The sequence below is a fragment of the Callorhinus ursinus genome, unplaced genomic scaffold (assembly GCF_003265705.2).
Source record: "Callorhinus ursinus isolate GAN/ISIS: 27379988/994484 unplaced genomic scaffold, GSC_fseal_2.0 scaffold7, whole genome shotgun sequence".
Classification (NCBI taxonomy): Eukaryota; Metazoa; Chordata; class Mammalia; order Carnivora; family Otariidae; genus Callorhinus; species Callorhinus ursinus.
The window spans coordinates 45,418,446-45,428,136 of NW_027397069.1; positions in this window are offsets into that span (position 1 = coordinate 45,418,446).

Consider the following 9,691-nt stretch of genomic DNA (forward strand, 5'->3'; position numbering starts at 1 on the left):
GTAGATAAACCCCTATAACATTTGGCTTTGAAAACCAGAGGGGCTTAACTTCATGAGTTTTTACAGTTGATGGAGCTTAAACACCTAGAACTTTAAAAATCAGCAGGGTCCACTCTGGGAGAGCTTGAGGGGAAAAGGAAATGGAGTCCCTGCGCTTAAAGAGACAGAATAAGAAACAGCCGCACTGAGATACAGTACAGAAGCAGTAGTTTGAAAAACACTTAGGGTATACAAGATTTATTTAATAATCTCAGAGCATGTTCTGGAGGCGCAGAGATCATTGGGAGACTTCCTCAAGAGCAAAGGAGCTGGCAGGTACCATTTCCTTTCCTTGCCCCCTGGCCTAGAGGAAATGACATCTGTGGGAACCACTGTAGTACCAAAACTCTCCACGTAACTTGCTAACAGGGTGCCCTCCCCCTACAAATGGATCTGCCCCCTACAACCAGGCCAGACTTGGCAGTTTACTCAGGCAGCTACAGATCCCCTTCTATAACAGACCAGTGAGGACCTTGCAGGCACTGTGCACCCAACACCCATGATCTGTGGACACACCCTCCAACATGCCCATTGTAGGAGTTGATTCTAAATGAGCCCACAAGCCTGGCAATGTGCAAGCAGCCACAATAAGGGCCAGCACTACTCCAAAGTGACTTCTGCCCCAGGAGATGGGAAGATAACCATCCATACCAGTCTGACTGTGACCCCAGCAGTGGGCTGGGGACAGACAACTGGTCTGACAGCAGGACCTGCCCACCAAGAAAAACTTCTCAGGGAACAACAGGAGAGTGCCCTGCAGTTTAGTGTTACAGAAACTCTAGTAAATGCATGGTCTGATTAAATTCAAGCCCAAGGTGGCCCTAGCCTGACACACTAAGAACAGAGGTACAAAACCCTGTCCAAAACAGGCAAAGAGAGCCAACACAGATGATAGGACTGAAGGCAAAAATGGCTTAGCCATAATAGTGGGGTGAAGGCAGCACACATAGGAGATAACCCTGAAGCACCAGGTTCTGGTGAATAGGAGATATTACACTGCAGGGGACTACAGGAACTCTTCTTAATAATGCCACTACTTTCAAGACCAAGTGATATAGCTGACTTTCCTAATGCATAGAAATAGAAGCAGAGGGTGCCTGGGTGGCTCAGATGGTTAAGCGTCTGCCTTCAGCTCAGGTCATGATCCCAGGGTCCTGGGATCAAGTCCCGCATCGGGCTCCCTGCTCCTTGGGCCTGCTTCTCCCTCTACCTCTCTCTCTCTCTCTCTCTGACTTTCATGAATAAATAAGTAAAATCTTAAAAAAAAAAAAAAAAGGAAATAGAAGCAGAGACTTAGACAAAATGATGAAACAAAGGAATATTTCCCAAATAAAACAACAGGACAATATTACAGCAAGAGAGCTAAATGAAGCAGATATAAATAATATTCCTAATGGGGAATTTAAAGTAATAGTCATAAAGATAGTGGGCGTGAGGAAAGAGTAGAGGACCTCAGAAAGACCTTCAACAAAGAGATAGAAAACATAAAAAAAGAACAATGAGAGCTAAAGGACTCAATAACTGAAATTAAAAATATAATACAAAGAATAAAGAGTAGACTAGAGGAAACAGAAGAACAGAATAATGACCTGAACAACAGAGTAGTGGAAAGAAATCAAACTGACCAAGTGAAAGAAAAAAGATTAAGAAAAAATTAGAATAGATTAAGGGAACTCAGTGACATCAAGTATAACAACATTCATATTATAGGGATTCCAGAAGGAGAATAGAGAAAAAGGGGCAGAAATTGTATTAGAAAAAATAAAAGTTGTCAACTTTGCAAATCTGGGAAGGACACAGAAATCCAGATTCAAAAGGCACAGAGATGGTGCCAGGTGGCTCAGTCAGTTAAACATCTGCCTTTGGTTCATCAGGTCATCATCTCAGGGTCTTGGAATGGAGTCCCACATCGGGCTCTATGCTCAACGGGGAGTCTTCTCCGTCTGTGCTCTCCAACTCTCTTTCTCTCTCTCTCTCAAATAAGTAAAAAGAAAATCTTAAAAAAAGGGGGGGGCACAGAGAGCCCCTTACAGAATCAACCCAAGGAGTGCCATACCAAGACATATACTAATGGCAATGGCTAAAGGAGTGATAAAGACAGAACTTTAAAAACGGCAAGAGAAAAGAAAACAGTTACATACAAGTGAAACCCCATAAGGCTATCAGCTTATTTTTTAGCAGAAACTCTACAGGCCAGAAAGGAGTGACACGATATATTCAAAGTGCTGAAAAGGAAAGGAAAAAAAAAAAAAAACCTGCAACAAAGAATACTCTATCCATTAAATCTATCATTCAGAATAAGAGACATGAAGATTTTCCCAGACAAGCAAAAGTTAAAGGGATTCATCATCACTAAACCAGCCTAACAAGGAATGTTAAAGGGGACTCTGTGAGTGGAAAGGAAAGACCATAGCAAGAGTAAGAAAAAAAGTAGGATGTACAGAAGCAGTAAAGTATATTTATAAAAATCAGTCAAAGGATTCATAATATAAAAGGATAGAAGGAATGATAACATATACCTAAACTGTGGGGCAGGGAAAGGAATAAAAATTTAGTGCTTTTAGAATGTGTTCAAACTTATGTAACCACCACATTAATATAGATTGCTATATGCTTAAGATATTGTGAATAGATATCATGGTAACCACAAACAAAAACCAGTAATAGACATGCTAAAATAAAGAGAAAGGAATCTTTTCTTTTCTCAAGTATATCACTAAAAAAGCCAGCAAACTGAGAGAGAAGAGCAAGAGAAGAACAGAGAATTACAAAAGCAACCAGAAAACAAGTAACAAAATGGCAATAAGGACATACCTATCAATATTAATTTTGACTGTAAATGGACTAAATGCGCCAATCAAAGGACAGGGTGTGACAGAATAGATAAAAATGCAAGACCAATCTATATGCTGCCTACAGAAGAATCATATCAAACCTAAAGACACAAGCAGATTGAAAATTAATAGATGGAAAAGCATTTATCATGCAAAAGGAAGTGAAAAGAAGGCCACAGAGGCAATACTTTCATTGGACAAAACAGACTAAAACAAAGACTGTAACAAGAGATAAAGAAGGACCCTGTGTAAGCATAAAGGGAACAATCCAACAAGAAGATATAACAATTATAAAAATTTATGCACCCAACATTGGAGCACACATATAAATAAAGTAGCTAATAACAAACATGAAGAAAGTTATCTATAGAAACTCAAAAATAGCAGGGGACTTTAACACCCCACTTACATCAATGTATAGATCGTCCAAACAGAAGATAAACAAAGAAACAGGGGCTTTGACTGATGCAATGGACCAGATGGTTCTAACAGATATATTCACAACATTCCATTCTAAAACAGCAGAATACACATTCTTCTCAATTATACATGAAACATTCTCCAGAATGGAGCACATGTTAAGCCCCAAAACAAGTCTCAACAAATTCAAAATATTGAGGTCTCACCATGCATCTTTTCCAACCAAAATGCTTGAAACTAGAAATCAATGGCAAGGAAAAAAAAAAAAAACTGGAAAGAACACAAATATATGGATGTTAAATAACATGCTACTGAACAATGAACGGGTCAAACAAGAAATGAAAGAGGAAATTAAAAAATACATGGAGACAAATGAAAATGAAAACAGAACAGTCCAGCATCTTTGGGACGAAACAAAAGCTGTTTTAAGAGGGAAGTTTATAAAAATGGAGGCCTACCTCAATAAGAAAAATCTCAAATAATAACAAAACATTACACCTAAAAGAGCTAGAAAAAGAACAAACAAAACCCAGTAGAAGGAAGGAAAAAATAAAGCTTAGAGCAGAAATAAATGACATACAAACTGTAAAAAGCAATACAACAGATTAATGACCAGAAGCTGGTTCTTTAAATAGATAAACCTTTAGCCAGCCTCATCCAAAAAGGAAAAAAAAAGAGAGAACTCAAATTAACAAAATCAGGTGAAAGAGGAGAAATAAAGTGATACCACAGAAATACAAAGGATTAAAGTAGAATATTATGAAAATTACATGCCAAAATATTAGAAAACCTAGGAGAAATGGAGAAATTCCCAGAAACGTTTAACTCGTTCCTGTATCAAGAAGAAATAAAAAAAAAATTGAACAGATCAATTACCAGCAATCAAATTGAATCAGTAATCAAAAGATTCCCAAGAAACAAAATTCCAGGGACAGATGGATTCACAGGTGAATTCTACCAAACATTCAAATATTTTTCTCAAACTATTCCAAATATTACAAGGGCAGTGAAAGCTTCCCAATTCATTTTTGAGGCCAGCATTACCCTGATACAAAAACCAGATAAAGACACTACAAAAAAAGAGAACCATAAGCCATTATATCTGATGAATATAGATGCAAAAATCCTTAACAAAATATTAATAAACTGAATCCAAAAATACATTTAAAAAAAGTTCACCACAATCAAGTGTGATTTATACCCAGGATGCAAATGTGGCTCAATATTCTCAACTCAATCAACATGATATATCACATTATTAAGGGAGAGGATAAAAACCATATTATTTCAATAGAGGCAGAAAAAACATTTGACAAAGTACAAAATCCATTAATGATAGAAACCCTCAACAATGTAGGACCACAGGGCCATACCTCAACATCATAAATGCTGTATAAAGAAAAATCCTAGCTAACATCATACTCAACGGTGAAAAACTGAGAGCTTTCCCCTCTAAGATCAGGAACAAGACAAGAATATCCACTCTTACCATTTTATTCATCATAGAAGTCCTAGTCACAGATATCATACCAGAAAAAGAAACAAAATGCATCCACATGGGTAAGGAAGAAGTAAAACTGTTACTATTTGCAGTTGATGTAATATTATATTTAGAACATCCTAAGGATTTCACCAAAAAACTACTAGAACTAGTAAATGAATTTAGTAAAATCACAGGATACCAAATCAATACATAGAAATCTATTGCATTTCTATACACTAATTATGAAGTAGCAGGATGAGAAGTTAACAAAACAGTTCCACTTACAATTTCACCAAAGATAATAAAATACCTAGGAATAAATTTAATCAAGGGTGTAAAAGACCTGTACTCTGAAAACCATAAAACACCAAGGAAAGAAATTAAAGATGACACAATCATTTGGAAAAATATTCCATGCTAATGGATTAGGAGAAAAATATTGTTACAATGTCTATTCCACTCCAAACAATGTACAGATTTAATGAAATTCCTATCAAAATACCAATAGTATTTTTCACAGAACTAGAACAACCCTAAAATTTGTATGGAACCACAAAAGACTCCCAAAGCCAAAGCAATCTTGAAAAGAAGAGCAAAACTGGAGGTATGACAATGCCAGATTTCAAGATATTCTACAAAATGGTAGTAATCATTACAGTATGGTACTGGAACAAAAACAAACAAACAAGACACATAGATCAATAGAATAAAATAGAGAACCCAGAAATAAACTCACAATTACATAGTCAATTAGTCTATAACAAAGGAGGCAAGAATAAACAGTGGCAAAAAGTATCTCTTGAACAAATTGTGTTTGGAAAAATGGAGAGCTATATGAAAAGAATGAAACTGGACCACTTTCTTACACCATACACAAAAATAAACTCAAAATGGAACAAAAACCTAAATGTGAGACCTGAAACCATAAAAGTCTAAGAAAAGAGGTTAGGCATTTATTTCTCTGACACTGGCCATAGCAACATTTTTCTAAATATGTCTCCTAAAGCAAAAGAAACAAAAGCAAACATGAACTACTGAGACTACAACAAAATAAAAAGCTTCTGCACAACAAAGGAAACAATCAATAAAAGTAAGAGGCAACCTACTGAATGGGAAAAGATATTTGCAAATGATATATCCAGTAAGATGTTAGTATCCATGATATATGAGAATTTATACAACACCACAAAAATAATCCAGTTAAAATGGGTGGAAGACCAAAAAAATGGGCAGAAAACATGAAGAAAAATTTCTCCAAAGAAGTCATACAGATGACCAACAGACACACGAAAAGATGCTGAACAAAACTAATCATCAGGGAAATGCAAACAAAACCACAATGAGATATAACTTCACATCTGTCAGAATGGCAAAAATCAAAAACCCAGGAAACAAGTATTGCACCATTGGCAGGAATGCAAATGGATGCAGCCACTGTGGAAAACGGTATGGACATTCCTCAAAAATTAAAAATAGAACTACCCTATGATCCAGGTATTTCACTGCTAGGTATTTACCCAAAGAAAAAGAAAACACTAACTCAAAAACATATATTTATCCCTGTGTTTATTGCAGCATTATTTACAATAGCTAAATTATGGAAGCAACCCAAGTGTCCATCCAAAGATGAAGTATATATATACAATGGAATATTAGTGAGGCATAAAAAAGAATGGAATATTGTCATTTGCAACAACATGGATGGATCTAGAGGGTATAATGTTATGTGAAATAAGTGAGTCAGGGAAAAACAAATACCATATTATTTCACTCATTATGTGGACTTTGAGAAACAAAAGAGACAAACAAAAGAGACAAACACAAGACTCAAATATAGAGAACAAATTGATGGTTAGCAGAGAAGAAATGGGTGGAGATAACGGGTTAAATAGGTGAAGGGGATTAATTGTACACTTATTGTGATCAGCACTGAGTAATGTATAGAATTGTTGAATCACTGTATTGTATACCTGCAACTAATATGCACTGTATGTTAATTATATTGGAATTAAAACACACACACACACACACACACATACACACAAGGACAGAGTTGGATGATTTAAACTTCCTGATTTCAAGACTTACTATGAAGCAACCGCATCAAACATTGTTGTATTGGGTCTAAGGGTAAACACATGAATCAATGGAGCAGAAGACAATCTCAACCCACACATTTGTCACTTTCTTACAAAAGGGTGTAAGTCAATTCTACAGATTAGGAAAAAGACAGCAAGAGTTTAACATGTCCAAACCCAGGAATTGGGTAATTTAAGCAAAATAATTTAAACAAAATTTGTATGAGAAGCCATCTATTTTCATGAAAATTTAACAATAAATATAATTCAGACTGAAACATCACAAATTTTATATTAGTTAATCTGGCTCAATTTCTAGAAGGGAATAACCAAGAGTAAAGATTTTCAATTCCCTGCATATATTACAAATATACATATATGAATAATCAGTCTGTTTAATTTCTATTTTGAGCAGAATGTTGAATGTCCATCTAATATATCTCATTAGGTAATTAAATGAATTTATAATTCTTCTTTACTAGTACATAGTACATGCCATTGCGTATTATATCAATAAATGTAGTCATTACCACAATGTAATGCCATGCCACACTTGTTAGATCACATGTTTGTTAACAAAAAAGACAGAAAGTGAATATTATGAGATATTCCCCTTAATTTTCTGCCAACACCCATCAATGTGCAAATCAAAACAACAGCTTTCACCACTAACATATTCCAGTAATATGTTTAATTTTGCCTATGTCAAAATGCTGTGAAGCATCTCCTAAAATATGTTTATTATATTTTAAGGTTTAGAAACATGACATACAGCATACCTTTGATTTTAAATGCATACTCACAGGTTGGCTGGGAAGATGGCAGAGTAGGAGGACTCTAAGCCTGCATCATCCCAAGGATACAACTAGGTAACCTTCACATTAACATAAATAGCCCAGAAAACTATCTGAAGACTGGCAGAATTCCAGAATAAAATGTAGAGAAGAGGTCACATTGAAAAAGGTAGGAAGGCTGAAGATGTGGCCTGGGAATGAAATAGACCTTGGCTGTCCATGGTGGGGAGGGAGCTGGTGGCATGGAGAAGGGTGAAAAACAGATTTTCATACTGGGAAGTTCATGAACAGGGAGGACAAATCCCCATGACATTTGTCTTTGAAAGTGAGAGGGGCTTTCATGAGTTCTTTCCTAAGTTTTTTTAGTGGGACTTAAATGCTGGAATTTAAAAAAATCAGCAGGATGAGCTCTGGGAGAGCCTGGAGGTCAGTAGGAAGCAGAGTCCCTGCCCTTAAAGAGACAACAGGACAAACAGCCCATGCAGATACAGCTTAGAACCAGCAACTTGAAAAACACCAGGGGCAGACAGGAAGGAGAGTGATTTACTCAACTCAGAGACAGGAATAACAGAGAGACCCCTCCAGCAACAAGGGAGCTGTCAGGAACGATTTACCACCCTCCCACCCTCCAGCATAAACAAGGGCCACCTATGGGAACCAGCACTATGCCCACACTGTTAACCTAACATGTTTTCACTGAACATTGCATGCCCACCCCCCCACCCCATGAGTTCCAGGGATTCACTCTTCCCATTCAAGCTTGCCTTAGCTCCCTTGCTATGGGCCTCTCCTCCAGAAGACCAGTGCAAACCCTGCCAACACCACATCTCCTGACCCACATGTTTTGCAGGACCTCAGGTTGGTAGCAGTGGGGGCAGGTCTCATTTTGTGAGCAGACCACCACACACCTTTTAAAATGCACCTTTTCCCTGCTGGGGACCAAATACTGCCCAAAATAGGCAAAGAGAGACTTTGCAGACAATGGGACTGAAGAAAAAAGGGGCTAAGCCTCAACAGCTGAGCATATGCAACACACATAACAGACACTCCCTGAAGAACCAGGCCCTGGGAAGTGCCAAGGAAGAGGTGACATTGTACTGCAGGGTACTACAGGACTTCCTCATAAGGCTATTATCGTTAAGAGCACGAGAAGTAGCTAATTTTCCTAACACAGAGAAGCAGACATAGAAAGTCAGACAAAATGAGAAGACAGAGAAATATCTCCCAAATGAAAGAACAGGACCAAAGCACAGCAAGAGACCTTAGTGAAACAGATATAAGTAATATGCCTGATAGATAATTTAAAGCAATGATTATAAAGATACTAAATGAACCTGAGAAAAGAGTAGAGGACATCAGTGAGAAACTTAACACAGAGATTTAAAAAAAAAAAAAAAGAACCAATCAGAGAAAAGAATATAATAAATGAACTTTAAAAATACACTTGATGATCTGGAAGGCAGAGTAATGGAAAGTAACCAAGCTGAGCAAAGGAGGGGAATGAAAACTATGTAAATTGAGAATAGTCTTAGAGAACTCAGTGACCCCATTAAGTGAAATATCGTTTGCCTTATAGGGATCTCAGAAGAAGAGAGAGAAAAGGGGGATGAAAATTTACTTGAAGATATAATAGCTGAAAAGTTCCCTAATCTGGGGAAGGAAACAGATATTCAGTTCCAGGAAGCACAGAGATCCCCATCAGAATTCAATGCAAGGAGGGCTACATCAAGACACACAGTAATTAAAGTAGCAAAAAACAGCAATAAAGAAAAAAATTAAAGTAGGAAAAGAAAATAAGACAGTTACATAAAAGGGAAACCCCATAAGGCTATCAGTAGATTTTTCAGCAGAAACTTTCTGAGCCGGAAAGGAGTGGCATGATATATTCAAAGTGCTGAATGGGAAAAATTAGCAGCTAAGAATAATCTATCCAGCAAGCCTGTCATTTAGAATAGAAGGAGAGATAAAGAACTTCTCAGAAAAAAACAAACAAAAAACCGAAAGGAATTCTTGACTATTAAACCAGTCCTAAAAGAAATTTAA